Raw genomic sequence first — 17,187 nt, forward strand, 5'->3', positions numbered from 1 at the left:
GCATCTTCACATGCAGGCAGTGCTGACCAGGAGATCCAGACAAGGTGGGGACAGCCCCAGCCGTGGAGGGAAGAGAGGGCATGAGGCCACGGGTCGCACAGGGCTGTCACGGGGGTGATGAGGTGTAGGGAGCTTCCAGGCCACTGGAACTGTGGAGAGGTACAGGTCAGTGAATTCTTGCCATTGGTAGATCTTAGGTCGCTGGCCACCAGGGTGGGGGCGCTCCTTGGGCGGGAGCTGTCTGTGCCTCACTGGAAAGCCAGCTCTGGCATCTTCCCAGCCCCCTACTTTGTTTTGATTGGTACTTCCACCACCCAAAGGTTGGCTATTCCAATCATTAGCCATCTCTTCTGTGGTTTGAAAACAGGCTGCCGTTGTCCTACCTTGCAGGCACAGGGGTGCACAGGAAAGGGCAGAGAGGGATGGTCCAGTCCACAGGTGTGGGGACAGGTTTTGGTGAAAAGGAGCTGAGGAACACATACTTGACGCAGGTGGAAACTGACTCCAGGCCTGTTCTTCCTGCAGATTCTCTTTTTTAAAACAATAACGTTTTAGAAAATGTCAAACCTATGCAAAAGTAGAGAGAGCCTCTCACCCAGCCTAAACATTACCAAGGTACTCACCTGGCAGGGGAGATCTGTGATCACGAAAGTGGTCTTCCCAGGTCGAGGCTTGCCCTCCGCCCTCCGGATGTGCCAACCCTGTGATTTCCCAGAAGTGGGAAATTCAGCGGCATCATTCATGGTCATGGGGGTTGCATTCATACTTTCCTCTGGTTAAAGAAAAAAGAAAATCAAACATTTAGAAAATCTTATTTCTGACCAGGTGCGGTAGCTCATGCCTGTAATCCCAGCACTTTGGGAGGCCAAGGCAGGTGGATCACCTGAGGTCAGGAGTTTGAGACCAGCCTGGCTAACATGGTAAAACCCCAACTCTACAAAAATACAAAAATTAGCAGGGCGTGGTGGCATACGTCTGTAACCCCAGCTACTCAGGGCGCCGAGGCAGGAGAATCACTTGAACCTGGGAGGTAGAGGTTGCAGTGAGCCGAGATCACGCCTCTGCACTCCAGCTTGGGCAACAGAATGAGACTGTCTCAAAAAAAAGAAAAAGAAAAAAAACTTTATTTCCTCTGTCTCCCCTAACTTTTGAAGGGAGAGTGGAGTATTTTTTAACACAAGTCCACAGGAGTTTGAGACCAGCCTGGGCAACATATCAAGACCTCATCTTTACAAAAAGTTAAAAAACTCAGCTGAGTGTGGCAGGTGCACCTGTAGTCCCAGCTACTGGAGGGGCTGAGGAGGGAGGATCACTGAACCCTGGAGGCTGCAGTGAGCTGTGATTGCACCACTGCACTCCAGCCTGGGTGACAAAGAAAGACCTTGTCTCTAAAAAGAAAAGCAAGTCCAAGCCACCATGTCATTTCACCTATAAATCCCTCAGTCTGCCACTGTGGTGAAGACACTTGATGTGAGGACACCAAGACCTCATCACAGCTGACAAACTTGATAATTTCAGTTTCTCAGGCTGTCAAACCTGACCCTATGTCTCAGAGTTTGGCACTGCACGTCTCGAAGCACAGGAGCATACAGCAGCTGCCTGGCCTCCCTGCTGAGCAGCTCAGGGTGCGGGGTCAAGCGTGAGGTCCCAGTTCTGAACTCTCTCCGGAGCCCACTTCTGCCCCCCAACCCCGCTGCTCGATGCCCAGTGGTGTCCCTGCCCCTCCCCGCCTCCTGCAGGTAGGATGCTCAATGCTGTCTGAAACCTGGGCTCCTTCCAGCCCCTCCTGCTGGGTCCCCAGCTCTGCTTTAGGCCACCTGAGGAGACTCCCCTCCTGAGTCACCCAGCCTGGATCTTCCCTACCTTGCTGGCAGGCAGGATCCAACCACAGGAGCCTTTCAGAGGCCCAATTTTCTCTTGAAGGAGGGAGCCTTGTTTAAGGGGAGCCTGCCTCCCCTGCAGGAAGTCCGTGCCCTCCCAGGGTGTCCCAGGGGGTCCACAGGTCAACTCTGCATTTCAATAAAAATGGGACACAGGCACACACCAACCTGCGTTAGGGAGCTGGGGTGGGGCTGGTGGCAGCACGCACTTTTCTGCTGAATGTCCCTGGTCTCAGGGGACCCGGGTATGCAGGAAGGGGACGTGAGATTCAGAAGCTCTGGAACACAGGTGATGCCTGGGCTTGTAATGGGGGACAGTTAAAAACATTTGGTTATTTAAGCTGAAAACAAGAGTAGGTACTCTAGCTGACAGAATAATTAGGAAAAGACCGTGAACTTGGGTTAAATTTACACGGGCCATCTTCCCTCCCAAGCTCCCTCCAGCCCCTGGCCAGCTGCAGGTGCGCCACCTGGTGGCAGAAGAGCAGAGCACCGCCCCTCTCTCCGGCTTGCCTCTCCAGTTTGCCAGGGCTGGTTCTGACCTGGGAGGGTTGGGGTGTGGAGAGTCAGAACGAAAGGGAAACTCTAGTTGACTTTCTGGGCGGAGCATATGTTTCAACTGACCTTCTGAGAAAGCTTTCAGAGGTTCTTGGAGAGCACTGCTGATCGCCTCTCAGCTGCAGTTCCCTGCACCTAGGTGAAGTGTTCTGCTTAGCTGCCTCCTCCATCTGCAGCCCTGAAGCACTGAGCTTTTATTCATGGCAGAATGTGAAGTGGAAGCAGATGGTTCACACTGGGAAAGCAGGAGCAAGAGAGCGGGGAAGAGGAGCAGGTGCCACACGCTTTTAAAGAACCAGGTCTTGCAAGAACTCCCTCACTATCGTGAGGACAGCACCAAGGAGATGGTGCTAAACCATTCTTGAGAAATCCACACCCATGATGCAGTCACCTCGCGCCAGGCCCCACCTCCAGCACTGGAGACCAGCTTTCAACATGAAATGTAGCAGGAGCACATATCCAGGTATTTCAGACGGTTAGAGAGGCTGAGGCACTCGCCCGAGGCTACTCAGCTAGTTGGTAGCAGAGCTAAGGGCGGAACTCCCAGTTCTCATAGCTGTGTTCTGTGTTGGCATTCTCATCCTGGTGTCTACAGAGCATATTTGAGTGGGTGCTACTAGAGTTTCAAATAACTTGACCGTACTGCACACTGCACATGACATCTAGAGAGGTGAGTGCAAGTTGCCTCTGAAAGGCACGGGAAAGTTACACATTTGGGCATTTCCTCAACTTGAGCATGAGGCACTCTTGCTCCTAAGGCACTGGTTATTGGCCCAGGTATCAATGTTCCAGGCATCCATCGTGGGAAATGCTATGGGAGAAGGTTAATCATACAGAGGTGGCCGGGCGCGGTGTCTCACGCCTGTAATCCCAGCACTTCAGGAGGCCAAGGCAGGCAGATCATCTGAGGTCAGGAGTTCAAGACCAGCCTGGCCAACATGGTAAAATCCCATCTCTACTAAAAGTACAAAAGAATTAGCCAGGTGTGGTGGCAGGCGCCTGTAATCCCAGCTACTCAGGAGGCTGAGGCAGGAGAATTGCTTGAACCCAGGAGGTGAGGTGGCAGTGAGCCAAGATTATGCCACTGTACTCCAGCCTGGGCGACAAGACTCCTTTAAAAAAAACCAAACTCATACAGAGGTTTAATATAAAAAAGTGAAAAGGAACTCGGTGCCACGTGATTCTCCATCCCCTCTTCCCTGCAGTGTCTGCTAAGAATGGGCTCAAGCCACATTCTGAATGGCAGGTGCTGGGTGCATGAGGGCTTTCCTGTCCTTCTGTGTTCCCAGCAGCTTCTTCATAACACGCCCTGAGTTCCTCTACAGTGATTAGCCTCACTGAGGTATAAAATCAGGTAGCTTAAAATGCTTGGGTCCTTGATGACCTGTGGGGTCCACTGTGGCAATGGAACAAGCCCCCTGGGCAAGGGCAGACGTGGAACCTCTCTTGCTTGCTCCTTTTATAGAGTAGGTGAGCTGCCATGGCTATGGGAAGGGCGGAGCAGGGGACACTGGAAAAGAATGTGGTTATAAGGCCAGACATGGTGACTCACGCCTGGAATCCCAGCACTGTGGGAGGCTGAGGCAGGCAGATCACCTGAGGTCAGGAGATGGAGATCAGCCTGGCCAACATAGTGAAACCCCGTCTCTGCTAAAAATACAAAAATTAGCCGGGCATGGTGGCAGGTGCTTGTAATCTCAGCTACTTAGGAGGCTGAGGCAGGAGAATCGCTTGGACCCTGGAGGTGGGGGTCGCAGTGAGCCAAGATCACACCACTGCATTTCAGTCTGAGCAACGAAGTGAGAATCCATCCCCCTACCTCCCCCAAAAATGTAGTTATAACATTTCAGCTTGTAACATCTGGGGACAATTCCTCCCTCCTTACCAGGACTGAACTAGGAAATGGCCAGACTCTCTGCCATGGTGAGGCTGATGTCACATGCTCAGTGACGTTTCTGAGATTCTTTTGGCCGAATGGGCTTCAGAGTCACTTAGGCTCTCCCAGGGCCCTCGGACTGTGGCTACTGAAAATAGAATATGCTGTAATCACCACCACACTGCCCCACCACCCATGGACACCTGTGGGGTTCCTCTGCACAGGGTTCCTCTTTTCATGTAGCTTCTTTTACTCTGATCCACAGAGGAGGCAGGTTTAGAGACACAGCCTCTGTTTGTCTGCATTTAAAACAAGCGTTGGGGGAAGCCAGGCAGCCCTGTAGTCCTGGCCACAGTGGCAGCTGAGGCTGCCCTTCCTTACCTTCATCATAGCTCGTCCATGGCACTGGCCAATTCAAAAGCATTCTCAGAAACTGACGCTACAGGAAACGCCTCTACCTTGTTCTGGCAAATTCCCTCCTGCACTTATTTCCCAGGCTGAGGCAGCTCCAGGGCCAGACATCAGCCAAAAGCAGGGGAGGGAGAGGACTCAGCCAGCTGCAGGGATCTGGGATCCAGAGGGCAGCCACGCGGCCACCATGCTCATCTGCCACGCTCATACGTTCCTGCCCACCCCATAGCAGAGACGTTTATGTGAACCATTTATAGAGTGGTGGAGCTGCAGTGACACTCAGGGGTCGTCTTGGGGGAGAATCTCCCAAAATACTGATAATGGTGATCACGGTGAACATACTCCCAAAGTATGTTCTGTGAAACCCAATTTCAAAGCATGTTAATAGGACCTGTGTGGGGGAGGCATGAGTTAGGCCCATTAATATGCATTGTGAGACCAGAAGGCTATTGTGTTCATCTAGTCACCCAATAAACACCACCCTACTCTGAGGCAGCACATTCTGGGGGCCGGGGTTGCCAGAGATTTGCTGTCATGGAACTGTGAATGGAGAAAGCAATGAAGAGGCTGCGGAGCGTGTCCCTGCTGGAGATGGGCAAGGAGGGTTGGTAGTGATAAGGGCTGCTTGTTGGGGCACCCAGGGGAGGTAGCTTTTGAGCAGAGTGCAGTGACAGAGGAAGGGCCTGAGCCTTGCAGCCAGCTGGGGACACCCCTGGCTGCAGATACCAGGGCACGGCGTGAGAGTGCCAGGTCCGTGAGGCTGTCTAACCATACAGCCTTTCCTTCCTGGGACGTCACCGCTAGGCCAGAGACTGAGAGCATACCTTGGGGGAAATGCTCTTTTGTTCTGCTCCCTCTTTGTAAAGACAGAAACAAAGACCTTTGGAGAACAGGGATTTTACCCAAGGTCTCTATGACCTTAGCTCGGGCAGCCCCCAACTGCCCGCCTTTGTTTCTTTTTATAAAATGAAGGTTAATTTACTTTAAATCATAAAACTCATCCAGACTTATAGCAAATTCAGAAAGAAGCCCAGCCATATCGCTACCGCCCTGAAATAGAACTATTACTTCTGAGTGCATTTCCTTCCTGTATTTCTTTTTCGAGTAGAGTTTTGGATGTGTTTCCGTGGTTAACATATTGCATATACAATGCTTTCTATTGCTTTTTTCATGTAACTTTATAGGCATTTTCCCATGTCATTATAACTGTGTTTTAACTAACTCCTGCCAGCTGCATAACATGATGCCATCATCTATATCACTACTCCTTGACCAGTCTTCTCATATTAAAGATTGTGATGGCAGTGATGATGGTGGTAGTGGTGGTGGTGGTGGTGATGCTGATGATGGCAGTGATGGCAGTGCTGATAGTGGTGATGCCAATGATGTGGTAATGCTGGTGATCATGGTGGTAATAATGGTGGTGATGATGGTGGTGATAGTAATAGCGATGATGATGATGGTTGTGATGTTTGATGGTGGTGGTGGTGATGGTGGTGGTGATGGTGGTGATGTTGATGATGGTGGTGATCGTGGTGATCATAGCAATGATGGTAGTAATGATGGTGGTGATGCTGATGGTGGTGATGGTGATGTTGATGATTATGGTGATGATGATGATGGTGTTGATGATGCTGGTAATTGTGGTGGTGATGTTGATGATGGTGGTGATGCTGATGAAGGTGATGCTGATGCTGATAATGGTGCTGATGCTGGTGATCATAGTGATGATGGTAGTAATAATGGTGGTGATGCTGATGATAGTGATGCTGATGATGGTAGTGATGCTTCTGTGAACCTCAAAAATTTGAGACAGGTGTCAATTAATTTAGAAAGTTTATTTTGCCAAGGTTGAGAATGCACCTGTGACACAGCCTGAGGAGGTCCAGACAACATGTGCCCAAGATGGTTAGGGAATAGCTTGGTTTTATACATTTTAGGGAGACATGAGACATCAAGAATATATGTAGGAAGTACATTAGTTCCATCCAAAAAGGCGGAGACAACTCAAAGCAAGGCCCCCACCCTGAGGGCTTCCAGGTGACAGGTAAGTGAGAGACAGATGTTTGCATTCTTTTGAGTTTCTGATAAGTCTTTCCAAAGGAGGCAATCAGAAGATACATCCTCTGTGAGCTGAGGGATGACTTTGAATAGAATGGGAGGCAGATTGCCCTGAGCAGTTCCCAAGGGCCCAAGATATTTTCCTTTCGCACCAGTGATTGGTGATCGGTGATCGTGGTGGTGATGGTGGTGCTAATGGTAATGCTGATTATGGTAGTGATTTTGGTGGTGATGATGGTTGTGATTATGATAGTGATAGTAATGGTAGTGATGATGGTGATGATGGTTCTGAAGCTGATGGTGGCAGTGGTAATGGTGGTGATGCTGGTAATTGTGGTGGTGATGATGGTGGTGATGCTGGAGATTATGGTGATGATGGTTATGATAGTGATAATAGTTATAATAGTGATGATGGCCGGGCACGGTGGCTCAAGCCTGTAATCCCAGCACTTTGGGAGGCCGAGGCGGGTGGATCACGAGGTCGAGAGATCGAGACCATCCTGGTCAACATGGTGAAACCCCGTCTCTACTAAAAGTGCAAAAAATTAGCTGGGCATGGTGGCACGTGCCTGTAATCCCAGCTACTGAGGAGGCTGAGGCAGGAGAATTGCCTGAGCCCAGGAGGCGGAGGTTGCGGTGAGCCGAGATCGCGCCATTGCACACCAGCCTGGGTAACAAGGGCGAAACTCAGTCTCAAAAAAAAAAAATAGTGATGATGGTGGCACTGATGATCGTGATGGTGATGATGGCAGTGATGCTGGTGGTAATCATGGTGATGATGATGGCACTGATGGTGATGATGTTGATGCTGACGGTGGTGATGATGGTGGTGGGTGATGCTGGTAGTGGATGATGGTGATTATGGTGATGTGGACAGCAGTGATGGTAGTAACAGTGATGGCAATGGTGATGATGATGGTTGTGATGCTGATGGTGGTGGTGATGATGGTAGTGATGCTGGTGGTGGTGATGGTGGCAATAGTGATGGTGATGGTGTGATGATGGTTGTGATGCTGATGGTGGTGATGGTGATGGCAGTGATGCTGATGGTGATGGTAGTGGTGGTGGTGGTGGTGGTGATGCTGGTGATTATGGTGGTGATGATGGCGGTGATGGTGGCAATAGTGATGGTGATGGTGATGATTAATGATGGCTGCGATGCCAATGATGGTGGTGATGGTGATGGTGGTGATAATGATAAGAAAAAACAATAAAGGCCACTTCTATTGAGTACCATTTCTCCACAGTGTACTCGTGCTGCATACGCCCCATTAGCATCACTTAGTGAGCTCTTACCCCTTTCCAGGTACTGTTTGAGGTGCCTTACACATGACAGCTCCTTCGGCACTCTCAAGAGTCCTGTGAGAGGGTCACGCAGTGAAGCAGCTGGGATTTTAACCCATGTAATCAGGTTTCCAAGATCACACTCAGCCACTGCACTGTTCTGCCTCTCCAAGACTTGAGGGCTCCGCTCTGTGAGGAGCCAAGGCATGTGTCCACGTCACCTCTCCATGGATGCTGCCTCTGTCCTGGAAGGCCACCGTCACTGCTGGCCTTCCTCCAGGCGGTCTGAGTGATCTTTCCAAACCATAAATCTGACCATGTCACTCTGCTACTTAAAAGTTCTTAGTGGTCCTTAGGGAAAAGCTCCTTCTTGTTACCCACAGGATCTGTCAGTGAGCTCTGATTTCTCTCCAGCACTGTCTCAGCTCCTGCCACTGAACCTCTCTCTATCCTGCCACCATGGCAGTTGGGGGATCACCTCTGTTGCCATCCAGACTTTGCTTGTGCTCTGTGCCCCCCAACCCTCTTCCTCCTGTGATTCTGGCCAACCACCGTAACTTTCAGAACTCAGCTCAAAAGTCACTTCCAGCCGGGTGGGGTTGCTCACACCAGTAATCCCAACACTTTGGGAGGCCGAGGCAGGTGGATTACTTGAGGCCAGGAGTTCAAAACCAGCCTGGCCAACATGGTGAAACCCCATCTCTACTAAAAATATAAAAATTAGCAGGGTGTGGTGACGCATGCCTATAATCCCAGCTACTTGGGAGACTGAGGCACGAGAGTCACTTGAACCTTGGAAGTGGAGGTTGCAGTGAGTGAGCTGTGATTGTGCCACTGCACTCCAGCCTGGGCAACAGTGAGACTCCATCCCAAAAAAAAAAAAAAAAAAAAAAAAGCTGGCTGTATGTGGTAGCTCACGCCTATAGTCCCAGCACTTCAAGAGGCCAAGGTGAGTGGATTATTTGAGGTCAAGCATTCGAGATCACTCTGGCCAACAGGGTGAAACCCCGTCTCTACTAAAAATACAAAAATTAGCCAGGCATGGTGGCGCAAACCTATAATCCCAGCTACTCGGGAGACTGAGGCAGGAGAATCACTTGAGCCTGGGAGGTAGAGTTTGTGATGAGCTGAGATCACACCACTGCACTCCAGTTTAGGTGACAGAGTGAGATCCTGTCTAAAAAAAAATAAAAGGCATGGTGTCTCATACCTATAATCCCAGCACTCTGGGAGGCCAAGGAGGGTGAATCACCTAAGGTCAGGAGTTCGAGACCAGCCTGACCAACATGGTGAAACCCCATCTCTACTAAAGAAAAAAAAAAATTAGCTGGGTGTGGTGGCACATGCCTGTAATCTCAGCTGCTTGGGAGGTCGAGGCAGGAGAATAGCTTGAACCCGGGAAGCAGAGGTTGCAGTGAGCTGAGATTGTGCCATTGCACTCCAGCCTGGGCAACAGAGCAAAATTCCTCTCAAAAAAAAAAAAAAAAAAAAAAAAGTCGCTTATTCCAAGAAGGCTTCCCTGAGTGCCAAGACTGGTCCTGGTCCTTTCTGTGTGTCCCCACCTCCGCGTTGTACTTTCCTTCTCACACTAAATTGTGGGTGTGGGTTTACTTGCCACTAACCCTCCCACCCATCAGCTCCCTGAGGCAGAAGCACCCTGCGTGTTGGGCACTCTTCCTTCCCGTCACCCAGCATAGGGCCTGGTGCCCACACGGTAGCAGCAGTGTGAGGTGAGTACATGAAGGAGTGGACTTGCAGTGCCCTGGCCCTTCGTCCTGAGTATCTTTTCCTGCTTTCGGTGTTTTGCTGTGGCAAAAAGAGGGGATGCAGTGAGCAGATGTCCACTGAGCTTTGCTTTTAGTTAAATTTATTTCTTTGAGGCAAATGCCCAGAAGTGGAGTTACTGAGTTAGCAGGCAAGATCATCTTTATGTCTCCTGATATGTTTTGCAAAAATGAATTCCAAAATTATGGTAGCAATTTGGTAGACTTTTTTTCTTTTTTAGCAATCTAATCTTCTCTCTCTTTCTAAGTGTCTTCCTGGCGGAAGCCACACAAAGCTATTTTTACCTAAAGACTGTAAACCTCATCATTCTCCAAGGAGAAAGTTGGGCATGTGTGAGTGAGGAAGCTGTTTGCCCACCTCAAAGGCTTGTGTAAGCCGCCATGCCTGGCTGATTTCTTCTTTAAGCTAAAACTTATCTGTAATAGAAGAGTATGTTTATACTTCTAATCTAATGTTTTGTTATGTTTCTTACAGTTATTTAGGGTTTTTTTTTTTTTAACTCCAGTGAAATTTCTGAACCCCACAGATAACAATCTGTACGTAAGTAATCTGTTTGTTCTGCCTGGAAGCCAATATCAGATTACTCTTGTAGAGAATGTACCCCTTACATCCACCCCAGTATCCCGAGACCTAATACCTGTGAACATGTAGGTTACATGGCAAAGGGGAATTAAGGTTTCAGGTAAATGAAGATGGCTCATTGGATGACCTTAAAATAGGGAGATTATCATGGATCATAACGCCTGTAGCTACTGGGCCCAATGTCATCACAAGGGTCCCTAACAGTGGAAAGCAGAGGCACAGGATGTCAGAGAGAGACACCACGTCCAACGAAGGCAGTGATCCCACGTTAGAGAGGCTCAGCCTGCATGGCTGGCTTTGAAGAGGGCCCCAGCCTAAGGGGCCACAAGCCCAGGACTATAGGCAGCCTCCTAGAGAAGGTAGAAGAGGCAAGGAAACTCACCCAGAGCCTCTGGAAGAACGCCGCCCTGCTGGCACCTTGGCTTTAGCCCAGAGAGACCCATGCCAGACTGCTAAGCTCTAGAACCGTAAGATAATAAAATGTGTGTTGTTGGAAGCCACTCAGCTGTTGGTAACTTATCTCAGCAATAGGAAACTGCTGTGTGAAAAAGGGACTCCGACTGGTTACTAGGTTTCTTTTTTCTTTTTCTTTTTCTTGTTTTAGGACAGGGTTTCACTCTGTTACCCAGGCTTGAGTGCAGTAGCGCAATCTTGGCTCACTGCAGCCTCGGCCTCCTGGACACAAGCAATTCTCCCACCTTAGCCTCCCGAGTAGCTGGGACTACAGGTACCTGCCATCATGCCCAGCTAAGTTTTTGTGTTTTTTGTAGTGACAGGGTCTAGCCATGTTGCCCAGGCTGCTCTCAAACTCCTGGGCTCAAGTGATTCCCCTGCCTCAGCCTCCCAAAATGTTGGGGTGATAGGTATAAGACACCACACCAAATCAGTTACCAGATTTCTTATCTGCAATTTGAAGCTAGACATTTATAGACCTGAGGAAAGAGGACTGCCGGCCTAAAATCTCCTGGCTAAGATATCATTCACGTGGAAGGGCAAAATGAGGGCATTTCTGCCAGAAATGGTTTAGGTGTGTGTCTTTCTAAACTAATCCTCTCTGATACCTCCCAGGCTCTTTTTAAAAATAGCTTTATTGAGATATAATTCACAGGCCATAAAATTCACCCACCTAAGGTATGCCATTCAATGGTTTTAGTATATTCGCAGAGTTGTGCTACCATCGCCACTATCTAATTTTAGAAACATTTTTACCACCCACACCCCCGGCAGTGTATTCGTTTGCTCAGGCTGCCATAACAAAATGCTGCAGACTGTGGGGTTAAACAACAGAAATCGATTTGCTCACAGTTCTGGAGTCTGGATATCCAAGATCAAGGTGTCAGCAGGGTTGGTCTCTTTTTTTGAGACAGGATCTCACTCTGTCACCCAGGCTGGAGTGCAGTGACACAATCTCGGCTCACTGCCACCTCTGCCTTCTGGGCTCAAGTGAGCCTCCCATCTAAGCCTCCTTGGTAGCTGGGACCACAGGCACACATTACCACACCCAGCTAATTGTTGTTTTTTTTTGTGGAGATGGGGTTTTGCCGTTTTGCCCAGGCTGGTCTTGAACTCCTGAGCTCAAGTGATCCACTCACTTCAGCCTCCCAAAGTGCTGGGCTTACAGGCGTGAGCCACCGCGCCCAGACAGTTGGTTTCTTCTGAAGCCTCTCTTCCTGCCTTTCAGATGGCTGTCTCATGGCATCCTTATGGGGTCCCTTCCTCTGTCTCTGCCATTTCTCTGTGTCTGAATCGTCTCTTCTTATAAGGACAACCATCATATTTGGATTACGGCACCCTGATCAGCCTCATTTAACTTAAATACCTCTTTTTTTCAGCTCCTCCTGCACCTCCCTAGAAATATATTTTGAGGTCCTGTGGAGTACTATAGGGTACCCAGCCCCAAGCAGCCACAAAGCTCTTTCCATCTTGATGGATCTGATTTGCCTCTTCTTGAGATTTTATATAAATGGATGATACAATACAGTCTTTTGTGACTGTCTTCTTTCACTTAACAATGTTTTCAAGGCTCATTAATATTGCAGCCTGTATTGGTACTTCGTTCCTTTTTACTGCCAAATAATATTCCATCGTATGAATATACCAATTTTGTTTATCCATTCATCTGTTGAGGGACATCTGAGTTCTTTCCACTTTTTGACTACTATGAAAAGTGCTGCCATGAATATTTGTGTGCAAGTTTTTACGTGGACTTGCCAGGTCATCTCTAACTCCACGTTGAACCTTTTGAAGAACTGCCAATGAGTTTTCTTAGGTGGGTGAACCACTTTACAATTTCACCAGACTGTTTGAGGGTTCCAATTTCTCTATAACTTCACTTGTTATTTTTCTTTTTAAAGAATTATAGCCCGCTAAGCACAGTGGTTCATGCCTATAATCCCAGCAATTTGGGAGGCTGAAGTGGGTGGATCACCTGAGGTCAGGAGTTCGAGACCAGCCTGGCTAACATGGTGGAAACCCATCGCTATTAAAAATACAAAAATTAGCCAGGCATGGTGGTGCATGCCTGTAATCCCAGCTACTCCGGAGGCTGAGGAATGAGAATTACTTGAACCTGGGAGATGGAGGTTGCAATGACCCAAGATCATGCCACTGCACTCCAGCCTGGGCACCAAGAGCACAACTCCGCCTCCAAAAAAAAAAAAAAAAAAAATTATAGCCATCCCAGTGAGTGTGAAGTTGTATCTCAAAGTAGTTTTGATTTGCACTTTCCTAATATCTGATGATGTTGAGCTTCTCTTTAGGTACTTGTCGGCCATTCATATTATATCTTCTTTGGAGAATGTCTATTTAGACCCTTTGCTGACTTTTTTTTTCTTGAGATAGAGTCTCACTCTGTCACCCAGGCTGGAGCGCAGTGGTGTGATCTCAGTGACGCAATCTCAGCTCACTACAACATCCACCTCCCAGGTTCAAGTGATTCTCCCACCTCAGCCTCCGTAGTAGCTGGATTACAGGCATGCGCCACCACGTCTGGCTTATTTTTGTATTTTTGGTAGAGACAGGATTTTGCCACATTGGCCAGACTGGTCTTGAACTCCTGAAATCAACTGATCGCCCCACTTCAGCCCCCCAAAGTGCTAGGATTACAGGCATGAGCCACCATGCCAGGTCCTTGCTGACTTTTTAATTGGGTTGTCTTTTTATTTTTGAGTTCTAAGAGTGCATTATATATTCTGGATGCAAGGCTCTTTGCTATACTTTGAATGTTTGTTTCCCCAAACTTCATGTTGAAATTTGATTCCCAGTGGTGGAGGTGGGCTCAGTTTGGGTTGTGGGTGGGGGAATCCATATGAATACATTCATGTCTGTGGGAAGTAGAAAATTCCTCTGTAAAGTTTCCTTTTTTGTTAAAGAATAAATCATAAGTGTGCTAATAACTCTTTGTTAAGCTCTATCCTATGTAGCTGTTAGACATGCCATGTAGCTGTTAGACATGCCATGCTTACACACACATAGTACATTCTATGTCCTTGTACTTTAACCAAGATATCTTTGCTGGACCTGCTCACAGGCAAGTTCCAGCTCTCCATTCCTTTTACCTGTTTAGAAAAGTTTTAAGTTGTTAGCCAATCGGGTTTTAGTTTAGATTGTGAGGTCTGGCTCCAGCCAACAGAGATCAGAGACAGCAGCCAAGGACAACCCCAAATGCGTAAGGGACAAATATGTCTGTTTTCCTTTGTTCTTTTGTACTCTCATGGCAAGGTGGGTAGTGAGAGTACCCTTCCTGCAGTCCAGGAAGTAAAAATTGCATTGCTGAAAAATCCTTTGTCTTAGTGCTGATTTTTCTTTGCGGCACCAAGCATCTGTTTCCAACAATGTCCTCCCTGGTGGAGAAGGACTGACTTGGTTCCTGTTCTGTCAGTTCCAGAGAGAGCCGGGTGTTAAAAGGAGCCTGGCCCCTCCTCTGCGTCTGGCTCCCTCTCTCGCCAGGTGATCTTTGCACACGTGGGCTCCTTTCACCTTCCACCATGAATGGAAGCAGCCTGAGGCTTTCACCAGATGCCCAGTCTTCCAGCCAGCAGAGCTGTGAGCCACGTAAACCTCTTTATAAATGACCCAGCCTCAGGTATTCCTTTATAACAGTAGTAAAGAGACAAAAACAGAACTTGTCAGATATATGATATTTGCAAATATTTTCTCTCATTCCATGGGTTGTCTTTTCACTTTCTAGATGGTGTCATTTGCAGTGAAAGTTTTTAATATGAATGAAGTCCAATTTATTTTTTTTATTTTTATTTTATTTTATTTTATTTTTTTTGAGACGGAGTTTCGCCCTTGTTACCCAGGCTGGAGTGCAATGGCACGATCTCGGCTCACCGCAACCTCCTCCTCCTGGGCTCAGGCAATTCTCCTGCCTCAGCCTCCTGAGTAGCTGGGATTACAGGCACGTGCCACCATGCCCAGCTAGTTTTTTGCACTTTTTAGTAGAGACGGGGTTTCACCATGTTGACCAGGATGGTCTCGATCTCTCGACCTCGTGATCCACCCGCCTCGGCCTCCCCAAGTGCTGGGATTACAGGCTTGAGCCACCGCACCCGGCTGAAGTCCAATTTATTTATTTATTTTGGTCACTTCTCCTTTTGGTGTCATATCTAAAAAGCTTCTGCCTAACTCAAGATTATGAAGATTTGCATGTATGTTTTCTTCTAAGAGTTTTATGGTTTTAGCTCTTATATGAAGGTCTATGATCCATTTTGAGATCATTTTTATGAATGATGTAAAGAGGGTTCAACTTTAGTCTTTTGCATGTGGGTATCTAATTGTTCCAGCACCATTTAGTAAAGCCTGTTCTTTAACTTGGTGCCCTTGATAATCAATTGACTGTAAAGTTAAGGGTTTAGGTTTTTTTCTGGACTCTCTATTCTTTTTTTGTGTGTGTGATGGAGTCTTGCTCTGTCATGCAGCCTGGAGTGTGGTGGCATGATCTCGGCTCACTGCAACCTCCATCTCCTGGGTGCAAGCGATTCTTCTGCCTCCACCTCCAAAGTAGCTGGGACTACAGCCATGCACCACCACACTCAGCTAATTTTTTGCATTTTTAGTAAAGATGGAGTTTCACCATGTTGGCCAGTCTGGTCTCGAACTCCTGACCTCAGGTGATCCACCCACCTTGGCCTCCCAAAGTGCTGGGATTACAGGCATGAAACACCTCTAATTAAACAGGGAGTAGTTTAATTAGAATTTCAGCCTTGGGTGTTGATGGTGAAGTGAGAATGCTGTTTCCAATAAGAATGTGTATACCGGCCGGGCGCGGTGGCTCAAGCCTGTAATCCCAGCACTTTGGGAGGCCGAGGCGGGTGGATCACGAGGTCGAGAGATCGAGACCATCCTGGTCAACATGGTGAAACCCCGTCTCTACTAAAAATACAAAAAATTAGCTGGGCATGGTGGCACATGCCTGTAATCCCAGCTACTCAGGAGGCTGAGGCAGGAGAATTGCTTGAACCCAGGAGGCGGAGGTTGCGGTGAGCCGAGATCGCGCCATTGCACTCCAGCCTGGGAAACAAGAGCGAAACTCCGTCTCAAAAAAAAAGAAAAAAAAAAAAAAAAAAAAGAATGTGTATACCAACAGAATGCTATGTGCATCGTATATACACATACAGATAGCAATCTATTGGTATATACATTCTATTCCATCAATGTATATACATGTCCTTATTCTTTTTCAAGATTGTTCTGGCTATTCTATGGTCCCTTGCACTTCCAAATGAATTTTAGGATCAGCTTTCTCATTGCGCCACGGAATACATGGGGAAGCATCTGGGATTTTTGACAGGGATTGCATTGAATCTGTAGATCAATTTGGGGTCTCTTGCCATTTTAATAATATTAGCTCTTTCAATCCATGGATGGATATCTTTGCATTTATAGGTTTTCTTTAATTTCTTTCAGAGACATTTCATGGTTTTCAGTATACAAGTCTTAATACTTCTTTGGTTAAATTCAATGTCATTAATTCCTGAGTATTTTATTCTTTCGATGTCGTGTAAATAGAATTGTTTTCTTAACTTCATTTTCAGATTGTTCATAGCAAGTCTGTAGAAATGCAATTGATGTTTATATGTTGATCTTATATGCTTCGCCCTTGCAGAGCTTATCAGTTCTGATAGTTTTTGAGTGGATTCCTCAGGAATTTCTATATGTAAGATCATGTCATCTGAAAATAGAGATGGCGTTACCTGTTTTTGTAACTAAAGTCCTCTTTTTTTTTTATTTTTATTTTTTGAGACTGAGTTTCGCTCTTGTTACCCAGGCTGGAGTGCAATGGCGTGATCTTGGCTCACCACAACCTCCGCCTCCTGGGTTCAGGCAATTCTCCTGCCTCAACCTCCTGAGTAACTGGGATTACAGGCACGCGCCACCATGCCCAGCTAATTTTTTGTATTTTTAGTAGAGACGAGGTTTCACCATGTTGACCAGGATGGTCTCGATCTCCTGACCTCGTGATCCACCAGCCTCGGCCTCCCAAAGTGCTAGGATTACGGATGTGAGCCACCGCGCCCAGCCTAACGTCCTCTTTGAACACAGTGACATCCACCCACCTATGGTCTCTGACTGTCTTCAAGTTAAAGGCTGAGGGAAGTAGTGTGTTCCCCAAACCAAGCTGGGTCTGGCTGCGTTTTCTCGAAGTCCAATAATGAAAAGCAGACAAACTAGTAAAGAAGGGAATTTATTGCTGTAACCGGATATAGGGAGAAGCCGGAGATAATTCCACCAGACCAACTCAGTGTT

General features: G+C 47.7%; 1 non-coding gene across 1 annotated transcript; it reads left to right on the plus strand.

The window, feature by feature from the left end:
* The first annotated feature begins 615 nt into the window (after positions 1 to 615).
* LOC120361418 (U1 spliceosomal RNA) lies at positions 616 to 775 on the plus strand. Its single transcript, XR_005577616.1, has one exon. It is a non-coding gene; the product is annotated as a U1 spliceosomal RNA (small nuclear RNA).
* The last annotated feature ends 16,412 nt before the right edge of the window (positions 776 to 17,187 follow it).

The sequence above is a fragment of the Saimiri boliviensis genome, chromosome 2 (assembly GCF_048565385.1).
Source record: "Saimiri boliviensis isolate mSaiBol1 chromosome 2, mSaiBol1.pri, whole genome shotgun sequence".
Lineage (NCBI taxonomy): Eukaryota > Metazoa > Chordata > Mammalia > Primates > Cebidae > Saimiri > Saimiri boliviensis.